Here is a 16196-nt window from a genome sequence, read left to right on the forward strand (position 1 = left end):
TTTTAAATGTACATGAAATTGTGAAAAAGATTTTGGGAATGCCAGATGTTACACTTCGTGCAGAAAGGCACATTTAAAAATGAAGTGTGGCTTAATGCCATTAGTTGGAAGGACTGAAATTAAAATCTTTGAAGGCTGTAGAAGATTAATACAGAGAGAGAGGAAAGATTATTTTCTTACTATAGTGCACTACATATACTATATACATACATAATCCTCTTGTCTCAGCATGTACAGAAATTTGGCAATATTTTCTCACCATTCTGCTATCATAAAGGTCTCAGACTTTCTGGAAATTACTCAGGAATTTTTCTATCTTTTAACATTATGAGGAGGGCCTGGCAAGGTTTTTCAGTGACACTGTTCTGTTGGCAGTAATGTATATCAGAAAATCTAAAAAAGTGAGGGGTCCTGGGTCTCAAACAAATTTGGATACACAAAATTGGTGAGAGAAGAGTCAAATTGTGTCAAAGTTTGACGAAGAGCAGTGAGTGTGCAACAGATAATAGCATAGAATTGTATGTCAACCTAAAAAGACATTGAATATCCAGTACTTTAAATTAGGTCATTGTGCATGTGCTGGATACAAAATTTACCACAAAATAGAGTTGAGTCTTGCCTAATTTGGACAGCACATCTTTGCTGAAACAGTGATCATGTGAATTGTGTAAAGAAACACCCTAGACCAGTCAGAAAGCTGCAGACCAGCTGACCCAAGGCACTCAGTCTCTATACAGATTTCTTTAAAGGCCATCTATCTGTAAAAGTGGCTTTAAACACTGAAGTTACACTCAGGTTACTCACGGTAATAATGACAATATTTAAGAGAATTCAAAGGGTGTGCAGGAGGACAGCAACATATTCAAAAAGCAGAGGTACATGGCAAGAGTGAATGCAGTACTCACAGTTCAGCAGTAGTCCCCTAGAAAATTAACCTCTTTGGATTCTGGATTCAGCCAGGAAACAGCAGGTCAGCTCATCTTTAGCCACCTTCATGAAGTAATATTAGCAATCATGAGCAAAAGATGAAAAAACCCCAGCAAACCAACCAAAACCCAAATTAGTCTAAAATTGTTACACTTGCAAAAGGAGATAAGACCAAGATATGATGAGGCTTGAACTGTGGGCAAGAGAATGCAGAAAGTGAGCAATTTTCCACTGGAACTGCACAGGATGATGCCAAGCCAGCAAGCTTTAAAGATGCTTTCAAAGAGCAGGACTGAAGTCAGTTCGTCTGTGACAGAAACAGATTTATACAGTCAATGACAGAAAAGATAAGATTACTAGCAAAGGTGGCAAGGAGACTCTTGTGGTCATTAGGCAGTAGAAAGAGAAGGTCAGAGGATTTATTTCAAAAAGGAGGGCTCCAGAATAGACAACAAAACACAATAGTGAGGAGTACAGATATACTGCCAGCAGAATGACCAGGAAATGAAGGATTAGAAGCAGTAGTCAAAAAGTGAAAGCAAGAAGCATTTAATTTCTGAATGGCTTTCCAGAAAACAGAAGCTTATTTAGGAAAGAAGACTGCAGCAAATCAGTGAGAAAACATGCAAAGAGGTCAAAAAAGGGATTTTAAACGACCTCCTTAAAATTTGCTTTTCCTAAAAATTGACCAATCTTGACAGTACTTTCATTTTTAAGTCTTTTTTTTGTCTGATAATCATTCACATTTTTCCCCATAGAAGTAATTGGATTGAAATTTGATTCTTATGCATGCAAGCACAGGCACATACTGATACAGAGGTTCTTGGTAGTGGTTCCACCAGGGGACTGTGTTCTCAGATGGGCTTAAAATAAGCATACATTCCCATATTTTCTGTACAAAATAAACAGTTGATTGGTGTGAAATTTCAAAAAGGGGACAGCTTTCATGTCTTTAACTTCCCCTACATATACCTTTTATGTATTTCCTCAACTTTCTTATAAATAACATACCGTTTTTCATTAAATAAATAATATATTTTTGATTGTGTGTTCAGGTTGAGGTCTATCATTCTAGTCATATTTGTCAGGTCTAGCTTTCTTTAAGACAGGTGTCTTCTACACAAATGAAGAATCTCGAGAAGTATAATGGGGAGTTAATTGGGTTTTTTTATTATTAGAAATATAGAGCAATTTTCCAATCACTATTATTTGAACTGTAAATGTAGATGTATTACCCACTAATTGTCTTTGATGTCACTGGGAGAGAGGTGAAAATGTCCTTGCAGCTTGCACAAAACCAGACTCACTGAGTGATATAGTGAGGAGGAAGGGGATGAATGGTGGTGGAAGCGCCAAAGTTGAGTAAGCAACCTTGGCAGAGTCAATGGCAGAAGAGCCAAAAAGCACCCAAAGACTTTACTCAAAGGGACAGAGACTTTGCAGGAGGCTTCTGTCAGGAGCTCTGTTCTTCTGGAACAGTATATCCTGTGCCAGAGGCATAGTTACATATGTGTGACAAGGGGTGCAATGGTTTTCATGGCACTTTTTACCCATACAAATCCACCTTAAATTCTGTCTTCCAATTAAGTGTAAGAAAACTGCTAGAACAAAAAACAGAGATGAGGAAGTGAAATAGAGGAACTTCCCCTTTCTCTGAAAATTTAAGGCATATTTTATGCTTTTTAGCAAGGTGCCTCTTTCCTCCCCTGTCTTTCAATGTCCATTCCTTAGATATTTTTCTGGTGGCCTTCTCCTCAAGCATCCTGTCCCAGTTCCAGCCAGGAAGACAGGGTTAATTATTGCAGTGTTTAGGAGAGGCATGGGTAGGATCTGGAGGCAATTCTATAACATCTCAAGGGGTGAAAGGATCCCTTCAGGCTCGAGTAGGCTGGTGGAGGGGGCAGTCAGCTACTGTCAGGGACAAGCACTCTTGTGCAAACTGTTCATCCATGCACCCTCTGTCATTAATATTTCCATTCCCAAACCATGACACATGCTGCAATAGAGCATCCATGCTTTTCAGCCAATTCCTTCTGCAAACCATGGCAGAACAATGCCTGTTTCAAAGATCTTTTCTCAGCAAGTGACTGACAACTTCTATTTAGCATTATGTCCTCTGAATCATACTCGTCTAGAGAGCCTTCAGAATTTATGGGTCAAACCTGGAAATCATGAGACCCAAGATAATCTCTCAATAAATATTATTAGTTGGGTGGTTACAGCCACTTTAGAAAAGGAAGAAAATAAATCAATCTATGCAGTTTCCTGCTATCTTTTTTCACCACACTCTTAGCACTTACATTGCAACCAAGTAGCACAAAAGCCTAAATTTAAATTAGACTAGTAGCACAGACACTGCTTTCATAAAATACAGAAACTAGCACAACAGCCCCCATCCCCAAACCCAAAAACAAAAGAAATCCCATAAACAGAAATCAAAAATCAGAAGAAAATAATCCAATGAGCTAACATAAATATGTATAACATATGTTTTAGGAATGCTATGGCCTTAAACTTTTATATGACCAAATAATCATATAGAATCTGGTGCTCACACTTGTTAATGCACTGGAAATGCAGACAGTTCTTAAAGCAAGAATAAGTAATAGTTACACATCTCTTGCACATCTCTCCTTTCTAAGGAGGTCCAAAAATGGCCCTAGTGTAAATTAGGATCTGTTCTAGGATATATGGGCACAGATAGCTGTATTTGAGGGTTTTGTACAGATGAATCTTCTATTCCATAGACACAGGGCCAGGACTAACTTTGTGAGGCTGCCAATGGAAGTGTTTATCCCCTTTGGAGTTCTCCCAGGGCAATGACCTCGATATAACAAAACATGTAGGTAGACACTTAATTGTAATGTCAACAGAGCTACTCGTGTGCTTAAAGTTAACCACATGCTTAAGGGTTCTGCTGACCAAGCATTGTATCAGCTTACTACCATTACTCTTTAAAAGCAGTGGTCAGAATCTCTGGTTAAACCTGCCCATGTACTGAGATTTTCTGGCTCCTGATCATTCAAATGGAAAGCCCAGGAAAGCCTGTATAACTAATCAAATGCAGGTGATCTCCTGCAGTATAATAATTTTAATAATTCCATTCCATTAAGTTCTTCATAAAATCCACTTCTTCCAGTTCAGTCACTGACACTTTGCATGTATAGGTAACACTCTGAGAAGGCAAGAAAACTCAGTTGAATGAAACCTAAGTGGATACTAATTCATAGTTCAAACTATTCTGTAGAAATTAAAACCATAAAGACAAAAGAATATTTACAAAATTTGTGTATCTCTTCTGCTATATTTCTTTGAGGAGTTTTTATTGTTGTAAAAACTCTGTTTCTAAAGTATAAACTTGTCCTCCACATGTCTTAAAGCAGATGTCCTTAGTTAAAAATTATTAGCAGACATGGTTGAAAAATAAGGATTACTGTGATATGTTGTAGTGGACCAATCAATACAAGTGCAAGTGACTGGAGTCATAGGAAAGACCACTGAATAAGACTACTAAGAAAGACTGCAACTTGAAATATCATAGGAAGACAAAAAATGAAGCAAGAAAAAGAGAAAGATATATGCTGTCATAGAAACCAATCCTTTCACCTACCAGAGGTCCATTACATCTTTTGGACTATGTGACTTCATTGTCTATAGAAGACAAAGAAGTAATACAAATCTAAAGAATTTATAGAAACTAATCCAAGTGTGACATTTAAACATGTCCCTTCACAAAACTTGGTGCCATTATCAATTACAAGAAGAAATTGAAGTGCTTCCAAAACTACTGCAAACAGGAACATACATTTGCCATGTTTTAGGAATATTACCAAGAAAATATTTACACAGTGAATACCAATAACCTACCAGTTTGCAATATGTCTATCTGGAGTAGCAACATATAGAAGAAAATAAAGAGAGAAAATATAAGTAATAATTCCAGGATACATAAACATTCTTCCTAACACAGGCACTACTGTCTTTGATAGATTTTAAGGATTTAATTCTGCATAGTAACAGATAAAGCAGAACACAGTAGGATTCTAAAAAGTCCATGCTAGTCTTATTCTGACTACTGGAAATGGAAGAAGAGAAAAAAAATTTAATGTAGAACAAAGCACAATATTGAAGTGTGGAGATATTAATATACTGTTTATAACTGTTACTAAATGCATTTGTTCAACATGCTTTATTTGGTTTCTGCTTAAATTATATTGATTGTAATAAATATCATATTGTGCAATTCTTTTCTCTGTATCAGCACTAAATAATGTAAGAGCTGCCATGAAATAGTCTAATCTTACATTATCTATTTTTTATTTTCTACCTAAAAAGAAGAGCAGACATAATTTCCTTTCAATATGCATATTTTATGCATTCATAACAGGTATAATGGGGATTTTTTTTAAACAAATATTATTTCTTAAGGTGCATCAGGCAAGATGCATACAATTCAACTGCATAAAAATACATTGCAGCAAAAGAAGAACATTCACTTGGTCTTGGTATAAACTTCAGTAAAAGAAAAGAATTTTCCATAGACAATATACCATCTGTCTCTAAACCATGTGAAAAGAAAAGCTTTTAAAATCCAGCCGCTGCTAATGTGACATGTTGAAACATTAATCACCCCCTAAGGCCAGTATAATTGTAGCTCCATGTTAATTACCTAACAATTAACAGCAGTAATTTCCAAGGGGCAATCAATGAATTAGCTTGTGATTTTCCCACAGACTTCAGTCCCATACTGCCAGCCTGAATGCATTTCAAACTCTGAACCATGGTTCATCAATGACACTTCTGGTGTATGAAATAAAAATTCATTTGCACCCTCACTAATTAGGCTCGATTATATCCCTATGTGTATTACAAACTCTATTCACTTGCACAAAATCTCTGCCACAGGCATTTTTCTCCATTTAAAAATTCGTTTTCTATTAAATTAGAAGGTCACCTAGCAGGAAAATGTACTAATCAAGATTTTATCACTAACGAATTAAAGGGTTTTAATAAGCAAGTTTAATTAAGTTATCCTAAAAAGTGATAATGGCTATCTCTAACCTATCTGAATGTTTATGCAACCATAGGTGTAGTATATGCAAGGTATGTATGTATTAATGAACTTTGAAAAGCATACCGTGTATGCACACAGAAATAAGTACAAATTAAAATAGTCTTAAAATGTCCCCATGATTCTTTTACTCTATTTTTTTTCACATTTCTGCACAAAACTTTATCTAAACTGGTGTTTCTGCCTGCTCCTTCCTTTACCACCTTTTGACTCGGTGGCATAATCCTGAGGTAGACTCAAAGACATCTTGGTTGAATAGGATGTTATCACCTCCTACTGCCCATGCATAAACCTGCCCTTGGCATTCATCAATGTTAATCTGCTGATTAATAACCATTAATGTAAATAGACTGAGATGTCACCTTCTTCATTTGCTATTGATATATTGAATTTTATGCTTTAAAGATTAAAATATTTAGCACTGGGTTTACATCAAGTAGTACTATGATTTCCTTTTTACTATGTTTATGTTCTCTTAGCATGAAGAGGGACAAATTTTGTAGCTAATCTGTTCAAGAAGGCAGATTGGAAGGAATGAATACATTACACTTTGCTTCATTAGACTTAATCAGAATTCCAGTAGTATCACCTTTGTTTGTGCAGAGAACAAAAATGCGAATACAATGCATTAAATTTGCATCTTTGGTTTCAGGAAAGATATTTCAAATGTGACCTGTATTCCGCAGGAGACAATGTGCTCAGGTACAAAGTACTACCCCATTTTCTCTCCCAATTATCTTGCTTTTCACAGCCCTTCAGGAGAGGAAGGTTTGCTAAGCCAACAGGAAACCACTCATCCTTGTGCTCCTTAAGTGGTTCATTAAAGTGTTGCAGTTCTGAACCAGTAGCAATTCAACATCTGGTCTATAACAAATATGAAATGGGTAGATAACACTTTCCATCCCAGCAAGCATATTTTAGGCTGTGAACAGTCTTTCCTGGATTATCACTGTTTTTGGTAGTTGCAGTATGAGGCACCTCCAGGTCAGCAGAGATGCATGTGATGGGCAGCTCTGTGTTCCAGCTTGACAGTCTGACTGTTCTTCAGCTGCTTTCTCTTTCCCTCTTTTCCTGAGACACCATCTTTGTTAAACTATTCCCAAGGAGCTGAGGGAGGCTCCTCCTGCTGAGCCTGGTCAGCAGGTTCACTCAAAGTTTGGTTGAAAGTGACATTCCTCTAAATTCAAAGCAACTGAAAGAAACTTTGAGGACACTTGTCAAAAGTTTTTGCAAGTAGACTCACTTACAGTTTGCACCCATATCTGTCAGAGCCTGTGGGAATAATTTTCAGTGGGGAAGGGGAGGCACTTTTCATGCCTGTGGTGAAGACCCAGGCTAGGAAAAATGTCACCTCCACTATATCTTGCTCTCTGTGAGGGAGAAACTCACTACAGGGAGCCACCAGGATGACTTGATTGCTCTTGTCCTCTGGCAGTGTGTGAAACTGGCCCAAGTCCTGGGCTGTGCTCAACAGGTCTGTGGAGAGGAAGGGTCAGAGTGTGCATGGGGGTCAGGCAGTATCAGCACAGGGGCAGCTGGAAGGTAGTGGGCAATGCCCTGAGCAAGGCTGCAGCTCCATCCCCTTCTCTCTCTGCTACCCTGCAGTAAAATGAGGGGTTTGCAGACATCTCTGCAAGAATCACAGAATGGCTTGGGTTGGAAGGGACCTTAGAGCTCAGCTTGTTCCACCCCCCCTGCCATGGGCAGGGACACCTTCTACCAAACCAGGCTGCTCCAAAACCCACCCAGCTGGCCTTGAGCACTGCCAGAGATGGAGCATCCACACTTCTCTGAGCTACTTGTTCCAGGGCCTCATCAAACACACAGTTAATAATTTCTTCTTAAAATTTAAACTTAACCTATCCACTTTTGGCTTAAAGCCATTGCCCCTTGTCCTATTTTATAAGATGCCCTTGTAAGATGTCCCTCTACAAGAAAATCAGTCTGGGGCTGATCTTTCTCCATCTCCTCAGTCAGAGTGTGTCCATCTTCTGTTCAACACAATGCTGTTGGAGTTGTAACCTACAGTCCCTGGTTTTAGTCTGCTTTATTGTTTTAGATGTCTGACAACACTTGCTTGTGTTGTTTGTAGTGCTGACTGAAAATACCATCGAGGTTTGTCATTCTATCAGAGCCACTCCTTAAAAAAGCTGCTCTTCAGAAGTGAAATTGAGCCTGAAAAAATCAACAGTCCTACCATGTACATCAAGGCCTCATCTGAAAACATTCCTGATGGATAATTTACTAATGTTCCTTTCTTTGAAAACAACAGTGAGGATGGTGAAATCTTCATCAGTCTACTCTAACATTTAGTTGTAACATTCATTCTTTTTAGAAAAACACCCTTACTGTTTAGATATTGCCTCCTTCACTGGCAGATCCCTCAAAACTTCTCAATCTGCCCAAATAATTTCGTGAAGAAATAGATGGATTCACAGTTGACAATATGTTTCTAATCTACATCTCCTTCTTCCTGGAAATATAAAACTCTGTCTAATTCTAATTAGTGGCAGAGAATAGGGGCATGGGCAGAGAAAGAGCCCCAAGAACAGTGAACATAACCCTGCTTATGGTATATGAAGGTGTAGTTGGGAGGAAAAGAGATGCAAATGGTGCTGAACAGAAGAGCAACAGGCAACAGTATTGAAAAACAGCACTTCTGCCATTTTCCCTGCAAAACAGTTAATTGATCTGTACAACAAAGGAAAGTAGATTAAGAAAGTAGCCCCAAGTTAAAAAAGACAAAATAGAAAGACAAAAAATATAAAGCATTTCAAGGATGAAGAAGCCACAATGGTAAATGGAAAAATATCCAAATATTCTGAGATTCAACCAAAACCAGAATTCAATCCCAGTTGCCTTCTTTTCATAGAAAAGATAAAAATTAAACAGTAGTAAGGAACTGACAAACAGATATCAAGTTTCATGTAATTATTTCTAGAAAATATTTGATATATCATTGACTGTTTCTAAGTCTGATTCAAGACAATAGTTTACCATTTCTGTCTTTAACCACATCTTTATCAGTCACAACCATGAGACAAAATCATTCCTTTCACGTATTTGCCCCAGTAGAAACATTGATTAAACAATAAGGAAAACTTGGAAGGAACAAAGAAAATAAAAACAAAATTCCTTTATGAGTTTCACACAGCACTGAATTCCACAAACTGAAAACATATTTTCTGTCTTCTCAGTCATCTCTCTCCCCGCTCTTTGTTTGAAAGCAGTGAAATAATAAAAAAAAAAGATATTGTCTTTAAACTTCAAAAGATTTCTCCCTTCTGTTATCCTTAGAAACATTTTTCAGGTCACCAAAGAGTATTTAGCACTCAATGATTTCTCAATGAAAAAGTCAATTCTTCGTAAAGGAACACTTGTTTCCTATCAGTTTGCTTACCTAGGTGAAAGAATAAAAACAAGGAAAATCAGAACTTATACAATAAAAAATACTGTGCAGACACCTACTGTATTTATCATATGTGAATAGAGCACACTTTTTCAGAAGAAAAGTAATTGTGAGAATTTTTTTACTCTTTTCCTATTTTCCTTATCACAATTTGTAATTGCATTCTATTTCAATTTGTACAAAAATATCACTATTTCTAGTGCAAAATCTATTACAGATATTAAGTTTAGTAAATAGATCTGTGTTCATCTACTTTGGTGACATCATCCAAGAATGGTGATTTAATCAGTTCAGCAATCTGTTTCAGGTGGTTTAAATTCTTTATTTTACACTTATAAGAATATGTTTTCCTTCTGCTATTTTTACACAATTTTTGTGAAATTCAGAGTCACATTTCATTGAGTTGTAAATCTAAAATGACTCAATTTATTAAAAGCATCTCCAATGTTTCCTGCAATTTCACTTGGCATAATCCTGTTATTAACAAGTCTTATTAACTTAAACTTCCTTAACCCTCAAATATAAGTTTATTTTCACTGTATGTGAAAGCTTCATGTTAACATCACAACATCAGTAGATATATTTTCCAACTAATTCACATTTCCAGCAGTGATATATAAACTTATCTTGACCATGCAAATGAATTTTGCTCTTTCCATATACAGCACACTAAGAAATGGAGACATTGTTTTCCACAATTTCATTCCACAAAATCAACATTTTACTGGCAAGGATTTTTTTGTTTGTTGATACAATTTCGAGTGACCTTTGGACAGTTCTGTTTCTGTGCTTCTGGACAGGCTTCAAGGCAAAAATCAAATTTTAAAAAAAAGATCAGCTATTTCCAGTGTGCACATGTGCATTCTTGAACACAGATTCAGGTGTGTCAAAAATCATTCAATTCTCCTAGTGTAAAGGTGTGCAGGACCTGATTCTCCTACACTGCAACATTTTGGGGTATTTAATATTTTTTCTCATTTTATCTTGGGTCATAAGCCAGATTCTCCAAGTGTTTCATATGGAAAGCAAGTTCTGCAGCATAACATAAAAGAACTTCTAATGAGGGCACTTCCCAGGATTGTGGGAGACCTACACACAATTCTACATTATGTTTTTTGTGAAATATTCCAGCAACTGTTCACATTACTTGGCTAATAGTTCTTCTTGTTTATGTCTCCATCCATCTCCTGTATTGCAGGAAAAAAAATTATTAGGCATTATTGCACTCTAAATTTTAGGTCTTCCTGGGTGTTGAAGACTGATGTTCTAGTCTTCACTTTAAATCAAGTAAAGGAAGGACTTGAATACTTTAGGTAGCACCTTTTGTCACACTGTCATTCTTTGTTCTTTCACCTTCCTCAAACCAATAAATGGAAGATTTTTGGTTCATGCTTGTATTTAAATCCATAAGTACATATATGAATAAGTAGATATACATGCATATGTTCCAGTTGAAAACTGGAACATTCCATTAAAATATAAATGCAGTTAGGAGTTCTGATGAATCTGAAAAAAAAAAAAAAAAAAAACAAACTGGATACTCTATATTTAATTTAAGTGGAAACACCACTAATCATAACTCTGGCAAAATTATAGCTCTACAGGAGAGTGGCAGGTAGTGAGTATCTGCTATGGACAAGTGAGCAAACAACCTTTAGGAGGAAGAAAGGTTGTTCAAAGAAAAAAAAAATCAGAAGGCTCAAACTCACAGTAGGTTTAATAAAATCTCAGCATTGTCAAACGGCCAGAAGGAATTTCCAGCAAGGTGTAGTAAAGCTTCCTCTTGGATTATTGAAGCCATCCTGTACCAAATAAAGTATAATCTCTCAAGCAGTTACTGATTTTTATCCCTTTGGACTCCTCCTTTTTCCTTCATCCCTACAAATCACCACCCTCTGGGAGTGGTTATTCTGGTGGCCACCTGTAAATATATAGGCCACAGCAAATAACCTAAGTGTGCACCTGTAGTCACTGTCATTGAGTCTTTCTCCTCTTCACAGCCTTTGCTCCAGGTTCAGTGAAGTCCCAGATTATGAAGTGTGTGGGAGGTGGATGTCTCTGTAATTTTCTGCCTCTGCAGCAGAATAAAGCACCAGTGCTTTTGTGGAGTTGTAGGTGTTACCTGAATATACTTGCAATATGCAATGTGCAGTGTCCAGTTCAGCAGGCATCAACAGTTTGGCATATCTGCTGTGAAAACAAAGAGAAAATAAATCGGTCTGTACAATCAGGCATGCATGTGCATTCCTGGGAAAATGAAGAGACATGCAGGAAAGAGTCACTGCTACCAGCCCAGATTCCACTGGGCTTGGAGGGCTGCTTTGAGCACTCCAGCATTCCTCATGAGCATTTCTCCTTCAGCAGAGAAAAACTACTCTGTCCATTTGTTTGAAGCTCTGTACTGCTCTTAGCTTTTCCCTCCTACTTATTGCAGATCTCTCTGACTACTAAATTCACTTCACCTATTCTCACCTTTATCTTTAGATACATATTTTCACACCTGATACTCATTTCCATACGCTATTTTGAGGCTTCCCTGGTTACATAAGCTGCTGAATTCTCATTCACATTTAGCTGTAAACACCTGCTACAAGTTCCTGAAGCCCATTCTGATGGAGACTTTTGGCTAACAGTCTCTCAGCAGTGCTTCCCCACACTTTTTAACAGTGCCTTTGTTGTTACAAATCCAATCTCTTTTTAAGTTTACATTCCCACCACCTCCTCTATCACTGTGCATTTTTCTGTTACAGACACATCACAAACTGCTGGCTACTATGGTAAATGCAGATGATGGCTTGCCTGTAAATTAGATTTGTGTGTGTAAAACCAATGCTTGTTTACACACTGGAATGATGCCAAATACTAACTCAGATGAAACAAAATATTTATGAATTGGATAAACTGGAAACTTACATCTTTATAAGGTGTTCAGAGCGGATTCAGGTATAATTTCCCTTGCTCTGCCCCATTCTTCCTAAGGACTATAAGAAATACTGTATTTTTAAAAGACACAGCTCTTTAATTTATACTTAGTAATATTAAAGCAAAACTTTAGAACAATCCTTTATGAAACAAGTGATCTTAACTACTGTAATTCACATGAATTTAATTACACCAATTTTTAAAAGTAATTTAAATATTGCTTTAAGAGAAGTTGGTTTTTTTGCTACCATAATAAAATAACTTGTTTTATACAAGATACAGAAGAATATAATTTGATCATTTCTTCTGTTAGCCTTTGTTACATAGATTTTTACATAATCATTACTCATAATGTTCTGACAGATAATGCTATTACTAGCGTTACAATCTTTGCTATTATTATAAAAAATCTGGCTTTGTGAAAATTTTAATTTATTAAAATGTAATGAAAGCACATCTAACATGAACCATAATTTATGAAAATTTTAGATGTGCTGCTTGACATTCATGTCATCAGGCTTCAAAAGTTTCACATCTGAAATGTGAAATTACACAGATTTATAAAGATCCCTTTTCAGCATGTTAGCTGGCACTATCTTCTGTAAAATGTATATATTTGGCTTTAAAGAGACAGGCGCATGTAATTTTAATGTCAGCACCAGCATCACCAAAAAGTGCCCTGGCAATCAGTGGAAAGGTTTAATAGGTTTCCTGTCTTGTTCTTAATTTGCTGAAATTACAAAATCAATACTTTCAGTTGTAGCAGCAGCTACCCGTTTTACTGCTTTAAGATAAAGTCTACAATAAAGTAACCTTCACTTTCAATTTGTAGCACAGAACATCAGGGTGTTCTTGGCCACTAACTAGTCTTTCTTTTCTCAGCCCATGTGAGACATTCTAGGTGTGTGATGTTGCCCTTCAAAGGGGAAAGGTGCATTTTGTATTAAATGCAGCTCTCATCAGTGACTTGCTTTGTTTATTTTTTAGCATCTCAGTCGACTCTCTCCTAAAGTCACCTCTGCATGGGTTGTTAATATTTCCCTGTTTCTCTGTGTTGATACTGTATACTACATAAATAAGTGATTAGTGTTGAAATGGCCTAATCTTTATTTTACTCTATAGTTTCCCTTTATGATAAAGGAACATATTTTTCTGCTGCAGCTAAACCAGTAAATTCTCCATAGTTAGTCACATTTAATAGTGAACTGATCACTGCATATGCAAAAGGCCTCTGAAAGGACCAGATCAACACTGCTGGAAAGGTCAAGCTCTTGCACGGAGCAAGAAGAAAAAAACAATAAATAAATACCCTTCCATGGGCATCTCTGCTATGCCTCCTGGCTCTTTAATGATAGAAGTGAAGAAACATTTCTTTACACAATCATTTAGTCTTCCAACTCAATTCCAACCTTTCCAATGAGTATTCTGCACTCAAAAATTAAAGTTGTAAGATGACATTTTGACCCTCTTATCCCTGTTTCACAAGCAATTAAAAATGTTTTTGAATTTTTTGTTTCTGTTTTTCTCTGATAACTCTTTTCCTGAAATACTTTCAGCATATAAGCTCTCTTCATCACTTAGCTGAGCAATATTCTGGAGCTATTAGCACTGGAGAAGGGCCTTGGCTTGGTCCTCTTCTAGTGAAGCAATAAAAAGAATCTTAAGCTGCTGCTCATAAAAGAATGCAGCAAAAGATGTCTCAGTGCTTTCCACTGATGCAAAATGTATTCATACCAAGGAAAAGGAGCTCTCAACACCTGCTACCCCAAATGTTAATGAATACACACACACATGCACACACACACACACGTGCACATTATGCTTCTTTATTCTCAGCACAGCAATTTCAAGTTGGAATATTTACTCACAAACAGCACATGATGGAGTGAAGATACTGTAAAACAGAAAGCACAGTTGATCACAGATGGAATATAGCTCATCACTTGAGAAAACGGAGCCTCCAAATGCCACAGCTCCCTTGCTCCATGCTTTACATCTTTAACTAGCTGCTCAAGGTAAAAGCATGCTATTTATCTTGTGATGTACTCTCTGTAAATGAAAATTCAGAGTAGATCTAAAAACAATATTGCACCAAAGGAAACAAAATCATTTGTCTCTAAACAAGTCAAGAGAAATGCCAAATGATTCAATGAAGATCACTTGTGTCACTTATGTTTGTTTTGATTGGTCCTCCAGTGTTTACAGCACTCATCTCAGCAGGCTCAGAACCCCAAATCTATATTTAATTTAAAGCATTGCACCATCACTCAAATCTTTCAGCAGCCTCACTACAGTCTAAAGAACAAGCACTTTTACATGCTCCAAGGGATTGCAGAATTGTTTTAAACAAATTATATCAAGATATAATTGGAAATTAAGATTTTGTTTTGTGTAACAATTTTCCAGTACTTGTAGGATTTTTGCCTACATTAAATTCTGTCAGTTTTCAGATGTTCTCAGCAAGAGATCATATTGCAAGACAAGATAAAATATTCCAAAACCAGATTTAAACTGCAAAATAAGATGAATCTTACAAAACTTAATTTTACCAGTATTAATACAATGATCAGAAAGCATAAAGTATTAAAGACAGCCATTGCTATGACACTGAAAGCTTTGTAAAATTTCACAGCAGCTAAGAGAATTAAATAGAAATAAACAGATAATAGAAATAAATAAAAAATCAATGCATATTTGAGGATCCAGTAATTTCAAATGCAGAAACCAAAGTTTTACAAAGAAGGGGAAAAAAAATCAGGTCCCTATTTAAGCATACACAGGTAGTCTTAAACACGACACATGTAGTCTTAAAACATGCCTGGCTTGTCAGAGGGAATGAGCCCTAGTTCTACGAAGAGCAGCAGGGTAGAATGCACTTTTTCTGCTCTGCAAGGCCAGCCCTGACGCGATGGAGAGCTGCTGGTGCCGTATGCAGGTGCCAAGGAGCAGCAAAGCTCCTGCTGTGAGCTGCTGGTGGCACGCATCGGCTGCGCTGCTGCAGGGGCTCTCCATCCCTGCCAGCCCCTGCTCTAACTAAATACAGGGGCCTCTCCAGGGAAAGGAAGCAGAGATAGGAGAGAGTTTAGAAAACTAAACATATTTTATCTATGTTTGCCGTCCAAATTTTCCCAACGTGCCACGAGGTTTGCTGGGGAGCCTGGTAGCTTGTTTGAAAATGTAGGAGCTTTTTGCATTCACCCCACCTCATCACCTCCCTTTTTGCCCAGAATTGCTGCCCCTGTCCCTAGCTGAGCAGTTCCAGGTATGAAGTTTGATCAAAGCCTGTCAGGGAAGTTGTCTGCAGGTGCTACTCACTGTGAAGCATGTTTCCTCCTCAATGGCTCAGTCCTTTGCAGGACCCTGGGCATCAGGACGTGCTGTTCTGCAGGCACATGCAGTTAATGAGCCCGTCCAGCCCTTCTCCAGCTAGCATCAGCAAGGCCAAATTTGCAGCACCGAGCCCCAGCTCCCTCAGAAGGCAGTGTTTTGGGAGAGGGTATCCAGAGGTTTCAGCACTAGGCAGCCTCCAGCCTTCAGGAAAATGCAGACAGGGAAGGAGAGCAGACCGAAATTAGCTTCAACCCTGGAAAAAGGAGACAGGCTTGTAATAGTTTTCTTCCTCTTACCAGAAACATTTGTCCTGCATCTGTGTTTCTTTCAACCCTGTTGTGCTTCTCAGCAGACAGGGTAATTTGACCCAGAGGATTTTGGCTATCTAAGCTATGCTTAATCATTTGGCCCCATTACATCACTACAAAACAGTTCAAAATAGAGGGCTCCTTTTAATAGATTTCTTGCTTCAGTTAACAAAAATTATTCAAACTTCAGTTTTAGCTGAGCTTATTAAAGCAGGACTGTGTTTAAGTT

At 37.4% G+C, this 16196-nt stretch overlaps 1 long non-coding RNA gene across 1 annotated transcript; it reads right to left on the bottom strand.

Moving 5' to 3' along the window:
- Positions 1-10982: 10982 nt before the first annotated feature.
- Positions 10983-15956, bottom strand: LOC130249413 (uncharacterized). The gene is made up of 3 exons (XR_008839791.1): positions 15645-15956; positions 14198-14378; positions 10983-11597 (listed from the first exon to the last, which is right to left on the bottom strand). It is a non-coding gene; the product is annotated as an uncharacterized LOC130249413 (long non-coding RNA).
- Between the last annotated feature and the right edge of the window lie 240 nt (positions 15957-16196).

Source organism: Oenanthe melanoleuca, chromosome 2, assembly GCF_029582105.1.
Source record: "Oenanthe melanoleuca isolate GR-GAL-2019-014 chromosome 2, OMel1.0, whole genome shotgun sequence".
NCBI lineage: Eukaryota > Metazoa > Chordata > Aves > Passeriformes > Muscicapidae > Oenanthe > Oenanthe melanoleuca.